The sequence below is a fragment of the Halyomorpha halys genome, unplaced genomic scaffold (assembly GCF_000696795.3).
Source record: "Halyomorpha halys isolate HHAL.00 unplaced genomic scaffold, Hhal_1.1 Scaffold194.1, whole genome shotgun sequence".
Lineage (NCBI taxonomy): Eukaryota > Metazoa > Arthropoda > Insecta > Hemiptera > Pentatomidae > Halyomorpha > Halyomorpha halys.
In genome coordinates this window covers 1,656,212-1,670,084 of record NW_027108392.1, presented here as the reverse complement: position 1 = coordinate 1,670,084, position 13,873 = coordinate 1,656,212, and the positions used below count along the sequence as shown (strand labels likewise).

At 28.3% G+C, this 13,873-nt stretch overlaps 1 protein-coding gene across 3 annotated transcripts in view; it reads right to left on the bottom strand.

The window, feature by feature from the left end:
- Positions 1-13,380, bottom strand: part of LOC106679324 (uncharacterized) — an 80,931-nt gene extending 67,551 nt beyond the window's left edge. For all 3 annotated transcript variants that reach the window (XM_014418421.2, XM_014418423.2, XM_014418424.3), the window contains exon 1: positions 13,296-13,380. The gene's annotated coding sequence lies outside the window, so the exon portion shown is untranslated. The remainder of the gene's footprint in view (positions 1-13,295) is intronic.
- Between the last annotated feature and the right edge of the window lie 493 nt (positions 13,381-13,873).

Sequence of the window (13,873 nt, the reverse complement as noted above, 5' to 3'; positions counted from 1 at the left end):
TATATAATCAGAAATATATACAAGAAATCAATAGTTTTGTGTAGATGTAGAGTTTATATGGCAGGGAATATATCTGAAGTCAAATTTCAGTATTGTTAAATCTGTAATTGCCACAATAAACAATTGTACAAAAAGTTACCGTTCATATGTATATGAAAGACTGATTAATAATCATGATAACATACTAATCAATCACTTCAAAGTTTTAACACCAATAGATAATTTTAACATTGAAATATAAGTATATAAATAAAATGTATTGAGTATTATTTGCTCTGAATATCTCGAAAATCATATTATCTAAGATACCGAAGATGAACTTTGAAGTGTTACTTACTTGAGACAAAAAAAAGAAAAAAAGAAAAGAAAACATTCTCGAGAACAATTTAGATAAAGCAATTTATTGTATTGATTCATCTTTAACATAAAAACGACCTATTCTCAGCCGTTTTATGTAAATGATAATAAATTTTAATAATGAAATATGGATTAATTCTATTAGTCTAGTAGATTAAACTGGATATGTCTCCTGGTTTTAAAATAAATGGCAATTCTATAAAATATGTTATAAAATGCAGGAATGCCTACTCTGATTCTCAACGTTACAATCCAGCTATATTAGAAAAAAATTTGCAATTGTCTAATTAATGATGAAAATTTTTTTTCTTTATGATCGACTTAACTATTTATCGAAATGATACACCTGTACATCACTTGCAACTTAATTTTAGTATTCTGTGTACCTAACCTATATTTTGCAAACTCCGTGGTTACCTATTTGTAGGTATTGAAATTACCAGCTTCCAAGTGTAATTTTTTATCGGAACAGGTTAGAAAGAAGGCTTAACCCTATCTACCACAGATACGGTTTGTTTTGTAATACATACTAACTTTTTCTAACCAACAAGAACCTGTTATAAATATGATCATTCATAGAAAAGACTAAGAAGATATTGATAATAGAAATCGCAGTTTCTAGTAAGTGAAAAGTACACTTTGCCTAATCTGCATTGTAAATAGGAAAAACCACAGGCGGACATAACCACACAAAAAACTGTTGTGGTGACTTGAGTGAAGGCTTTTGTTAACGGTGTTTACCGTGCGGCTTTTTCACATAAATCTTATTTAAACTCCATTTTTAGGAGAAACCCGTTTACCTTAGTTTATAACCACAATTTATAGAAATATTTATCTTTATGAAGAGTGGCTTGTGTAACTTTTTATCTTTTCCTTCGGCGATAATCAGACTGAAAATCGTAATTAGCTGATAGTGGAGTTGATTATTAACTGATTTTAGTAAAATAAATGGGGATATAATCGCAGTACGAAGTCGTTAATTCGTAATTCGGAGTATGCTTGTACAAATAAACATTGCATATACTTTAAAAATCACAATATATTTCTTTTGCCTTTTTTAATACCTAAACGAAAAAGAAAATTCTGTCATAATAAAAATTGTACTAAAGTTATATTGAAAATTTCATTAATTTCTGTTTCTTGATTCCTAATAATATAATTCGGTTTAGAAGTTTCAAAACTTAACCAGCGATCCAATTGTGTAGAATCACAGCGACCAGACATATTAGGGTTGCAAATAAATACAAAACTATGCATACAAAATAGAAAAAAGTAACGAAGTTTTTTATTTATATTTCTTTATTTTTAATTTTTAAAAAATTAACTACGTGTTGTGGAAGGCGAAGTGCGTAATACCATTAGGTGTTTCCAATGAATACGTTTAACACTTCGGGAAAACGCTCGTTTTAACTGTTTACTATAATAATATAAATAATACAACTAGATATGCAGTTTGTTTTGCCATTGCTATCAGAAACAGCTAATTTTTATCTATTTTCGTTGTAACAAAAAAAAAGATTAAAATTATTTATAAAAATAAAAAATAATAATAGTTTAATAAAATCAAAATTTTATAAATTTATTTCACTGTTATAATACTGAAAGATACTTAAGAAAATCTTTTGACATGTTTGTTATATCTATTTGCACTGGTTAAAATGCGAAAAATAAGTGCTTAATTATGTGGCAAGATCGTAGAGTGAAAACATCCAAACCATTACATGGTATCATAAATTAAAAATTGCAAGTTTAAGTAGCAACAAGAAGAAAAACTGTCCATCAAAGAGTTGATCAAAATGCACTGTTTTAAAATGAATTATATGCTGTTCGATTTTGTTAAACTGTTTTTACAAATTCAGTGATACATAGTAACGAACAGCACGAACGTTTTACTATAAAAATATGATTTTATTCAAATTATGATAATATTTAAAGAAGTAAGGAATATATTTAAAAAACATTTATCTCCAATGAAAAATGATTAAAAAATTTTGCACGATCGCAAGACATTCCCTGACGTACATTCTATACATAGGTAAGTGGAATTAAAAATACTGAAATGTTTACAATTATTGTTTAAATAAAATGAAGTGATTCAAGTTAAGTATCAAAACATTCTTTATTTCTTCAAAAGCCCAACGTTTCAGCCAATTCGACCATTCTCAAGGACAATCTTAAATACAAATTTACCACTCACATTAATAATTTTAAAATTTTTGCTGGCTATTCTGCCCATGACAACAATTTATCAAATTACCATATTATGTCACTCTTCACATTAAATATAAAAAGTTTTGATGACAAATAAATTTATAAATTTATCATTACTTTCTTATCACAAAGTTGTGGATTTTGGAAGTCTTTTATTTAAAAGTATTGCACTAAAATGTCTCTATTTTTTCAACAGGAACTGGGTTTAGATCAGCATTGACAAACATCAGAGTATAATATTTAAATGATACAACGCAATAAAATTGTTTTATTCCAATTGTTTTGTTTCACTGAGCATATTTTCCATAGCTGCTTGGATGGTAATACGTAATAGACCCGTTATGAAAAATAGTTAAATTGAGCTGACTAAGCTTCATATTAGAAACGCCATTTATTCATGTAAGACTATTTCAGGTATGCTGAATTACTATGGACATGAAAAAAGTCTGTTTAATAACTCAAAACGACCTCAGTACGAAAATGTATCAAAATTCATGACACTTATTTAAATAAATTTCTGATTTATTTATAACCGGACCTTAATACAATTACATCAACAACAATAAGAAGAATGAGAGTATATTTATACAATAAAATCAACTAAGGCATATGAAGTCGTGAAAGGCATAGACGGGTTGTGGTCGATAGCAGACACCTGTTGCGCCGCAAATAAAATTAATATGAAGGCCCGGGGTGACTACCTGCTAATTTATATCATTAGTCCTTATCACAGCCACAATATAGCCATTTGTTTAATTTGCAGCAGTTTAAATAAATATAAAGTATATGATATTTTGGAGAACTTTATTAACATTTCAGGTAAACGTATTTAGAAGATACTAACACTTGTTTCCAATAAACCATCATTATTTTCTTATGTCTTTTTTGTATTAAGGTTTTTCCTTGATAAAAATTAATCGTTCTCTTATACTCTCAACAGAAACTTGCATTTAGTTAATATCCAAATTGGCTATTTCATAATGTAAATTCCATAAAGAATATTACGAAAGAAAAAGACTGATAAAAATCCTCTTCGGAAAATTTATTGAGGATTTTCTCGTGAGTCCCTCGCGACTATAATTACCAACATCCTTGATAGTGCAGCTGGATGAAAACATCACCATCTGCGGTTGTTCATTGGCAGAAGAGTAATAAACAAAATGATAGGCGTATACAAGGATTCTTTATTTACATAAACATTACTAACCACTCTCAACATCCAACAATTGTTGCTCAACGAGTAACATTCCCAAGATTATAACAAGAATACTTCAAAATTCTACGTTTAAGCAGATGGTAATTTGTTTTTAATAATTCAGATCAAAAGTCTAAGGCCTCCTCAATTTTTTGAGAATATACATTTTGGAATAATTAAGACTAAAAAAGATTTTAAAATGAAACTTTATAAAAATCTAAGTAAATAAAGACAAATAATTTTATAGGAAGCCAGTAAAGAAAAAAAATCTTAATAAGTGGAGAGAAATTTACTGGAATTTAGTCAACTAGTGAAGAGTATAATGGACTTTAAACATTTTTTTTTGTTAACATATTCTTCATTTTATTTATTGTTATAGTAAAGTTATATACAGACGAAAAATAGAAAAATCTTAGTGTAAAAAAGAAAAGGAAAAAAATACTAGCTTAAATATGAATATCTACAAGAAGTAGAAGCTATTATTACTGAATCATTATTTTTATTTTTATTTATTAATGATAAAGGCATATTGAGGAAGTTTGCCAAGTAAGTAAAATAACAAAAAAAAAGTAAGCACAAGATAAGAAAAACAAAATTAAGAAAGAAACGAATAAATTGAAAAATCTTAGTATACAAAATAAAATAAAAAATATTAGCTAAAATAAAAATAAAAAGATAACATGGTGTCAATTTCAAATATTGAAAGATAATAAAATAATATGAATAAACTAAAAATATAATCTATAATATAGGAACATTGAAATTATATATAAAAAATAAATAAATAAATAAACTATCAATAAATTATAACATAAAAATAATTATAAATTTTTTTATCAATACTTAAATTTATTCAACTAAAAATTAATCCAAGTGTATTCATGTATGTAGAGGAGTTATTGTAATATATCATATTTTAACCCAATTCAGTAGTTCTCGTACTCTTTTCATACTTCATACTCATTTCATTTAATAGTTTCAAAGATAAAATAATAATAAATGTCTGAAATTGTCGAAAAATGTATTTTATTTGTTTTATCATTTTCAAAGTTTGACCATAATAATGGAATATATATATATATATATATAAAAAGTTAATATATTGTTTTATTCTATGTTTTGTAACATTTTTCCTCTCAGAAAACCAAATAGTTAGTAAAAAATAGTAATCCCATACAACTATTTATTTTCGATTACAAAAATTTACGATTGAAAATAAACCGAATACTATGAAGTTAAGGTGATTCAGTGAACGCTGAAGAGGAAAGATTCAGGATCACAGTTTGGTACAATTAAAACGGCAAATACGTTTGTAAGAAATTAATTACTCAATAATTAAATGATGAATCTAACTATTCTTATTCTTGCACCGGTCAGACATAACAAGGAAAAAGCTTTTTGAACTATTCGTAGTAAATGCAGGCAAAAATATTATGTAACTCCCCCAAGGTCTCGCTCAGCTTATAGCAAGCTAACTGATTGTTAATACAAGGTATATTAACAATGAGTAATACTTTTTATATTTTTAAGAAATAAAATAATTTCAAATTGAAAAATAAATCTTAATTATTTTAATTAAGAGATTAAAAGACAAGAGACACTCCTACTTATTACACTGAATATATTATAATAGGAACATGATAGGTTTTTAAATAAACATAAATAAAGGCTCGACAAATCAGAGGTTTCTTTGCCTAGGTACATCGACGATCCCAGCCTCCTTTGAAATCATTTTTAATCAATAGATATGACCAGAGCCAAATCCAGATGAGTGCAAGAAGTAGGTGAGGAGGAACGAACACGAGGAATGGCGAAGTTGACTACGAAGGAAACCGAGAGTGAGGAGCCCGCTACACTAGCCATCGCTTAGCTCTGTCCACTTTCGGTTTTATTCTCGCTACAACACTTTCCATCGAGGCTTCGTCTTGTAAAACTGTATTCAACTTAGCTACTTACCATTTGATATAATCAGTAACATATAACTTATCTCATAATTCCAAAGCAGGCACTGAAAAGAACTACAAATTTTAATTTCAAAAGAGTTTCAATCAGATTTTAATTTTTATTCTGGAGGAATACAACTTTAAAATTTCATAAATATTTGTAAAACCTTTTTTTATGTTTTTAAGAAACTTTTTCTTTTAATAATCTATCAAATTTGCATTGAATATAAATTTTTTATAATATCTGTTCACCGAAATGAATTTTAAAAGGAAAATGAACCAATTTTTAAAAATGTCTATTTTAATAAAATAAAATAAATTAGTTATGAGATAAAGAAAAAAAAAACAGTTTTGGTAAATACTATAAATGAGTAGTATTTCAAAACCAACCAAGCCTATTATAAAATTTGAGGAAGATAGTCCGAATGGCGGTCAATAAAGGTATCAAAATAGTAAAAAAAAACTATTTATTGTTAACCAACGTTTTTAAAACCACTTTGCAGGTGTTATTCAGGGCTGATATGAATGATCTGTTTTGCCTGCAAAGTGTTGGTTAACAATAAATAGTTTTCTTTAACTGTTTTGGTACCTTTATTGACCGGTACAAAAAAAAAAAAAAATTAAGTAATAAAAACTAGCAGGAAAGCAAATTGATTTCGGATTTTTAATTTTTTGTTTTATTTAATCAAGAGTTTTGATAATATATTATTACGAGGAATATTATTAAATAATTAATTATTATTGTAAATTAGTTCGTTTAGTATTTAAAAGAAAAAATAAATGTATCTATCTTTCTAAAACGGAATGAATAAAACCTTAAATTTCTCTCCATCGTTCAAATTTCAGTTTAACAAAACAGGAAAGTCATTTTGTGTTATTCTTTAGAGAAAAAAAAATCATGTAGCCTAAAAGAAATATCAAGTTATTTTCGTAAGGTTGCGTATTATAATAATCAACCTTCTCAATTTATTTTGTTAACTAAATCAGAGATATCAACATTTTATGTCTCAGAAGTAGTAATAAAATTAGTTTTTAAAAAAAAATGTGGAAGGCTAAGGCTATAAAGTTACGTTTTTACTTTGAATTCATGAGGGAGCAGGAACGAATGGAGCCAAAATAATAGTTAAAGGAAAATAAAATAAAACAGGATGAATAATTAAATAATAAAAACAAAAAATTACTTCAGAAAGCAAAATTAATTTTAACTTTAGGTTTATAATTAATTGTTTATAAATTTAATAAGTATATATTGCTTCCTACATATTTACACTAAGAATAAAAATTACCAATAGAAATTTTTTTATTTTTATAATTGATACATTTTTAATGGATTCCGTCTACTAACGAGAAGCTGAGGAGAAAAATAAAATTTAAAAATATGAATATATTTAAACAAATATTTGCAATTCTTTACATATTCGATCATATAAGGCAACTTTTATTATTTTCACTAAACAAAATGTATAAATGTTAACACATTCATAATTTTTTTTTTTCAAAAGTAAGAATTTTATATCTGTTTTGATGACAGAAAGATAATAGAATTGAATAAATATTTCAAGAATATCAATAAATATTTAACTAATAAAACAAAAATATAAACATGACATAGGTTTATAATTTAGCTATATTTAAAAAAGTCCACTCCTAAGCTACACTGAAAAATTTCTAGTCCTCACTTCAATAGGTCGATACAGAATGATCTGCAAGGAAGGGGAATGAAAATAAAAATGTAGATAATCCTTAAAACAGATAACTTATAATATTTGAATATAAATAAACGGTAAAAAATCGTGGAACTAAAATTATATATCCTGCAAAACCTCATAAATAATTTGTTTGACAAACCATTTCCGTTCGTTGGTATGCCTTATCTATCATCTCTGTGCGGCATCTCAAATATAGTTTTCGGTCTCATGTCGCCGACTGAAATTAGTCATGTCCAATGAGATCATGCGTCATAGTAGCAATCAAATAATTCTTCATTGTCGACCATATCATAGAAGACGTCTAATAAGCAATGCATACTGTAGTGGATGAATTGAGAAACAGTTGCAGGAGCAGAACCCAAGGGATATGGAAGCAAGTAATGGTCAGCTTTTGGAAAGAATTATGTAATCTCATTATGCAACGGAATCTGATACGATAGTTAATAGACCTTGAAAACATTAAGTCCCGAATATGCATATATATATATATATATATATATTTCTCCATAAAAGATGTTATTCATTGTGAAGTCAGACAACTGTCTGGCAAAATGGGCAACAGATGCAATAACCCAGAGAAGTGGCGGCTTACGGAAGTTGACAACAAAGTTGCGGCAATGAAGGAAACTTTGCCGAAAGTTCTCAGTTATTCGGAGAGAGGATAAAACAAGAGATGTGCAGTAGGGTACATTCTTTTCCTTTGTAACAATACCTAATAATTATCAAACACGTTACCTTCAATTATCAATGCTTTTTTTTTTTTACCTCCAATTTTTAACTATGAATTTAAATTTTTAAACATATCATAAAGGAATTTTATACTAAAAAGGTCATTGAGAATAACTTCCCAAAAAAAGTTCCATATTTATTATTTTTCATGATCAATATAATGAATTTTACAATTTTTTTCTGATTTTGAATTCTCCACTTAATTAGAAATTACCCTACGAGATGATTTTTATTGGTTTAATAAATATCTGAATGCTGTGACATTTTCCATCTTTTGTACTAACCTTAAATTACCAATATGTTTCACACAAAGGGTAATTAATGCATAATTACCCTAAACTCTCTAAGCTCTAACAAAAAGATATATGTTTTCAAAATTCAGTAAAGATAATTTAACAAAGAAGGCCAGAGGTGTAGATAAACAAAAATGTTTCTGGTAACAAAAAAAAAAAATTGGAATGGCATGTATCAGAAAATTTCAGCTGCAGTAGATAATGTATTATAGTCATGGATCTACTGTGGGGTCGGAAGGTCCTTTAGGGCCGCACAAAGTCGTATAAACTGGGTACCTAACACTTCATGCAGTTGAAGGATAAATCTGGGGAGGATGACCATATCTTCCTCTAGTATAACCATAAGCAGAGAAACGGTACTTTCTTACTAATTACTAAACCCAAGACTCTTTACAAATATTAATAGTACCATTAAAAAGTTTATTTATGTGTGCATTAATACGTAAAAATAAATTGAAAAGAGAGTTAGCACCTATATGTAACCTCAAGCAGTTGAAATACAATGTAAAAATACAACAAATCGTTTTATTTTAGATAAAGGAAGTTGAGCTGTCATATATAAATAAAATAATTAATTTCGACAAAATACTGTATCAGAGGCCACTTATACGTTTAACATTGATATGTTTCAAGATTATTTGCTTCCTGATGTAATTGTGTAATATAATAATTATTAATTTTCACTTATCAAGTAAATGACTACTAGAATTAATATGAGAGAAATAACGTTTTATATCTTAAGTAATTGAGTCTAGCGCTATTTATATTCTAGTAAGCAATACTACAGTCTCATAAATAAGAAGTTTAAAAAATAAATATATAATTGCATGAATATTTAAAAAAACAAGATAATGAATAAAATATATTTAATTAAGAAAAAATATATTCCTTAAAGATTTAAAAGAATTAGACCGTTCGAATGTACCCTTATTTTTCTTATATGATTTTTTAAATTCTAAGTCGTTCTCTATTTATGACTACTATAAATATTAATTTAATTATAAAATAAAACTAAAATAATTTTAGATCATTAATTATTTTATTATTTAGGATTTTTATTACATGTAAAATAATACAAAATTGTGAAGTTTCTGTTCAAGGTTTCCGGAATTCTATTCTCTACAATAGTCTCGGAACAAGCAAACCCAAAAGCGTTTGGTTTAAATATAAAAATTTAATACATTAAAATTGACTAATAGTGAAAACAATTACATACTCGCATCACGTTATGTACAAGGAGTTGGAGGGGTGAAGTATTGCGGGTATGGTGGCACGCCCACCCCAAGGCGCTTGTAACAACCCCACAAGCTGTAATATCTTCATGTAATAAAATTTAAACAGTAAATTACTTTATTAGTTCCTAATTAGTAATGCAACTCATAAAAATCTAAATAAATCCATTCTGGGGTGGTGAATTTTTAATGTTTTTAATCTAATGTAATAAAAATATTAATTTCAAATTTCCATAAATTAAAAGAGATAAAGCGGAACAAATTTTGTAATTAAATTTATTTTAAGCTAATATTAAAAACTATAAATTAAAAAAAAAAAAGAATAAATTATCCTAACCGTTCTCAAAATTAAATGGAAAGAATTTTCCACCCACCCTCCGAGTGGCCTAATTTCCTCTTTAACGAGATCCACTCCTGTAGATGGGAGGGTGTTGAAAAAAGGGAACCCATGTTTTTCTTTCCCTGAGGAAATTTCGACTTTTTTTGAGAGAGGAGGGACGGAATGGAATAATCAGTAGAGACAAAAGGGTCTAAAGAAGAAATTCGGGATAAAACACTAGATATTAAAAGACAAAATAAGGCCAAAAGAAAAATACTTATCATAATTATTGTTTAATGAAAGAACAGAGAGGCTAAATGATACTATTTGCTGAAAATAATACATTGGTTTATAAAAGACAATGGGATAATAAAATAAATCAAAATCCAATAAATTCGTTTAATTTTTATATGAGCATTAATTATTTCAATAATTTAATACAGGTATTATTTTTGTATACAATTAAAAAAAGTATTCATAAATCCAAATAATAGAACAATAAATAAAAATAAATATTCTTTTTTAAATAAATATACATATATTTTAATTTTAATTCACCCTAAAATCGTCTTTCAATTACTCAAATGTCTTTTAAAATATAGAAGATACAATTCAGAAGTAAAAATGTTATTGAATTAATTGTATTTAATGGTATTGATATATTTATTTAAAAAAAATTGCTGTGACTTTATATACACCATCTATTACAGATAAATTTAAATATCAACCAATGAAGTACAACTAGACAACTCAATCCAATTAAAATAAATTCAATGTCCATCCTAATTTTTATAATGAAATTATCAATTAACATTTTGATGGTAGAATGTTACAATAATAAATACCACACTTAATTCGATAAGTATATTTTTGTTTCCCTCTCACGTCCTTATAATTCTTCAAAGATATAGGACACCTTAAATAAATATTTCAATCATTGGAGTACAAATAATGCGTAGTTTATATAAAAGTATTTTCATAAGCTATTGCACTTATTTAACATATCTTTGAACGGTATAAGTTTTTAAAAAAAGTTAAGTTCAATAATAATTATACAAATTAAATAATGTTAATAACAAAAAGAGATCAGCTTTCCTAAAGCCCAGGCTTAGGACCAATCAGATCTAGCCATGATAGATGAAACGTCACAGCTCCCTATTGAAGACTACCATAATCAACCTTTATGTGGGCTCAGACAACCCTGAACAATGGGATAGGGACAGGTCCTACAGTCTCGTAGTGCACCCCGAACACGCAGGTCTTCCGAGAGTGCAGACGGCCTGCCCTGTGTCGGGTCGAAGGTCCGGCAAAAAAACAGCCCCTAGGTGGTGGGGAGTTTTGCATAGGGGGGAGGAAAAAAGTAAAAAAATGGCGGCACACTGGCGAGACCGCATGCGTCAGTCTCGGTAAACACTCTCAGGGTTCGTACCATCAGCTGACAGATAACCAAAGGCATCTCGGGAAACTGGCGAAAAAAAGGAGGAGATACAACACAACTAAAAACTATCGATCACCCAGAAATTTCAATCATTAGATGCTAATTAAAAAAATAAATAAAGGAATAATTGATATACTTTCCGTTTTAAAATAAGTTCACTCTGGAACATAGTATATAGAAAATAGCGTAACTAGTTTAAATAAAAACAATATTTTAAAAAATAAACTTGGATAAAATAATAATTTAGAGACACAAACCATACAGTACCTATACCTACAAACCATAAAAATTGATGTAGAATTACTAAAAGTTACTACCAAAAATAACTGGATGTAAATAAAAGGAAAAATATATTCAGGATTATTGCTTGAATGTAATTATGTGTAATTATACGGAAAATCAAACAACCTAAATCAGATAAAATAAATATTCAAACAGACAAGTTGTCTCTTTAGAGTCCTCAAAAGCAATTAATTATTATACGATTTAACTTTTTCTTGGCCAAATAGTTATTTTACAAAATAATAACTATACACTAATCCTTGTAAATGCAACCTAAACATATAAAATATATTGAAATATTTTAAATATATAATAAATTATTTGTTAATATGTAATATATGAAAGGCATACCAAAAAGCTTGCTTATACAACCAGAATGACAAATAACAAGAAATAACTCATGCATATAAATTTATCACAGTCATAGCATTTCAAACATGACAAGTTATTTGATCGTGCTTCAAAATAACTTATAAAGCAATGGAAAAAATAATATAAAACAAATGTTTCTAAAACACACAGTCAGGATTCGCAATGAAGCAGAGGGCGCATGGAATCGTAAAAAAGTTTAACCGAAATAAGAAATGAAAGATGTGAAAACAAAAGTTACGAACTTCAAACAATAGAAAATGGGAAAGATTGTTAAATCGTAAGCCGAATTTATTGGAATAGAATCCACTCACATCCTGGAACTGTGCAAAAATTAGCTGAATTCAAACTAGAGCAATTAATTACCTATGAAAATCTAAGCTTATTTGCACTGATAAAACATATAAGTCAAGTATCGGAGTATTTATTCAATGATATTCTCCAATAAAATACTGTCTAGGAAACGTCATAGACTTAGCATTGGGAACAGGTAGCTAAAAGAGAACATGACAACGCCGGCTTTTCTGAGAAAATAACTTTTTATCTACAGCCGCTTTTTATTGTGCCAACATTAAAACTATCTTATCATTACGTCTAAGGCCGTCACAATATCGCTGTCATATCAGGTTCAGTCAAAACACCAAATTGTCGATAATAACAATCTTAAGTCATCCCTAAAAAGATATAAATTTGTTCGGATTTTAAATAATCAATTTCTTACTGAGATTTGAGAGCGTGATTACGAGAATTATCTCATATCTAAATGGAAGGTGAGTTAGAACACTTTTGGCGGGCTTTAGCAGTTTCAAGTGCGCATTGAAACGAGAAAGGTGGTACGAACACAGAAATTAAGGATGCAAGGCCTTAGAGTCTGTGAAGTTGGACTGTAACGACTGCAAATAAAGTATATCCTCTCTCCAGAGTAATATACACTATTGTCACTATTGAAACTAGAGTAGTATACTTGAGTCAGCTCAACACTGGTACACATGGGCTACACTTGTAGACAGTATTCTACCGGTGAAGATATTCTCAAATAAAATAAAAAAGATAATTTAAAAAAAAAAAAAAAGAAAAATCGTCGAGGAAAAATTGTATTCGAAAACAAGATGACACATACAGAAAATAAAAAGATATTAAGAGATCAAAAACAACCTGAAATAAAAAAATAAAAAAAATATAAAAAGAAGAATAAAATAAAAGTAGTTTGGTAATTACCCAGTTTGATATCCATGTTGTACGATAGGAGGTCTGTGGGGGACTGGGGCGGCGGGGAAGCGGCTACCCCCACCACCAATCAATATTCCCCCACCACTCCCTCAGGACCAGTTTTCTTATAGGCCTTCATTTATTTCTTCTATATCTTCATTCACTTCTCGCACATTTGTTATTTTTGCCGCCTATTACTTTCGCCTTTAGGCCCTTTCGCTATCTACCGCTCGCCTTCTGCGTCTTCGCACCGCGCCCGCTGAAGGCTCCGGAGGCCCGCCACGGTACCGGTGACTTGTCAGTACGAAAGTAACACTGTCTCTCTCAAGAAGATCGCTACCCGAAAAAAACACTAGTTACTTATTCGTGTGTTTAAAATAAGGAGAATGATTTTTAGTTTCTTATATATTTTTTAAAAATAAATCACAAAAAAATTTTACTGAAAAAAAAATTATACTTTGTTTATTTGTCTTTGTGTAAAGCCACCTTCATAATATAATTGGTTCAAATTCTATAATGGAGAATTCCAAATATCCAATAAAAGAGTGTAAAAACAACACTAATCGACTTAAAAAAAAGGGATTAGC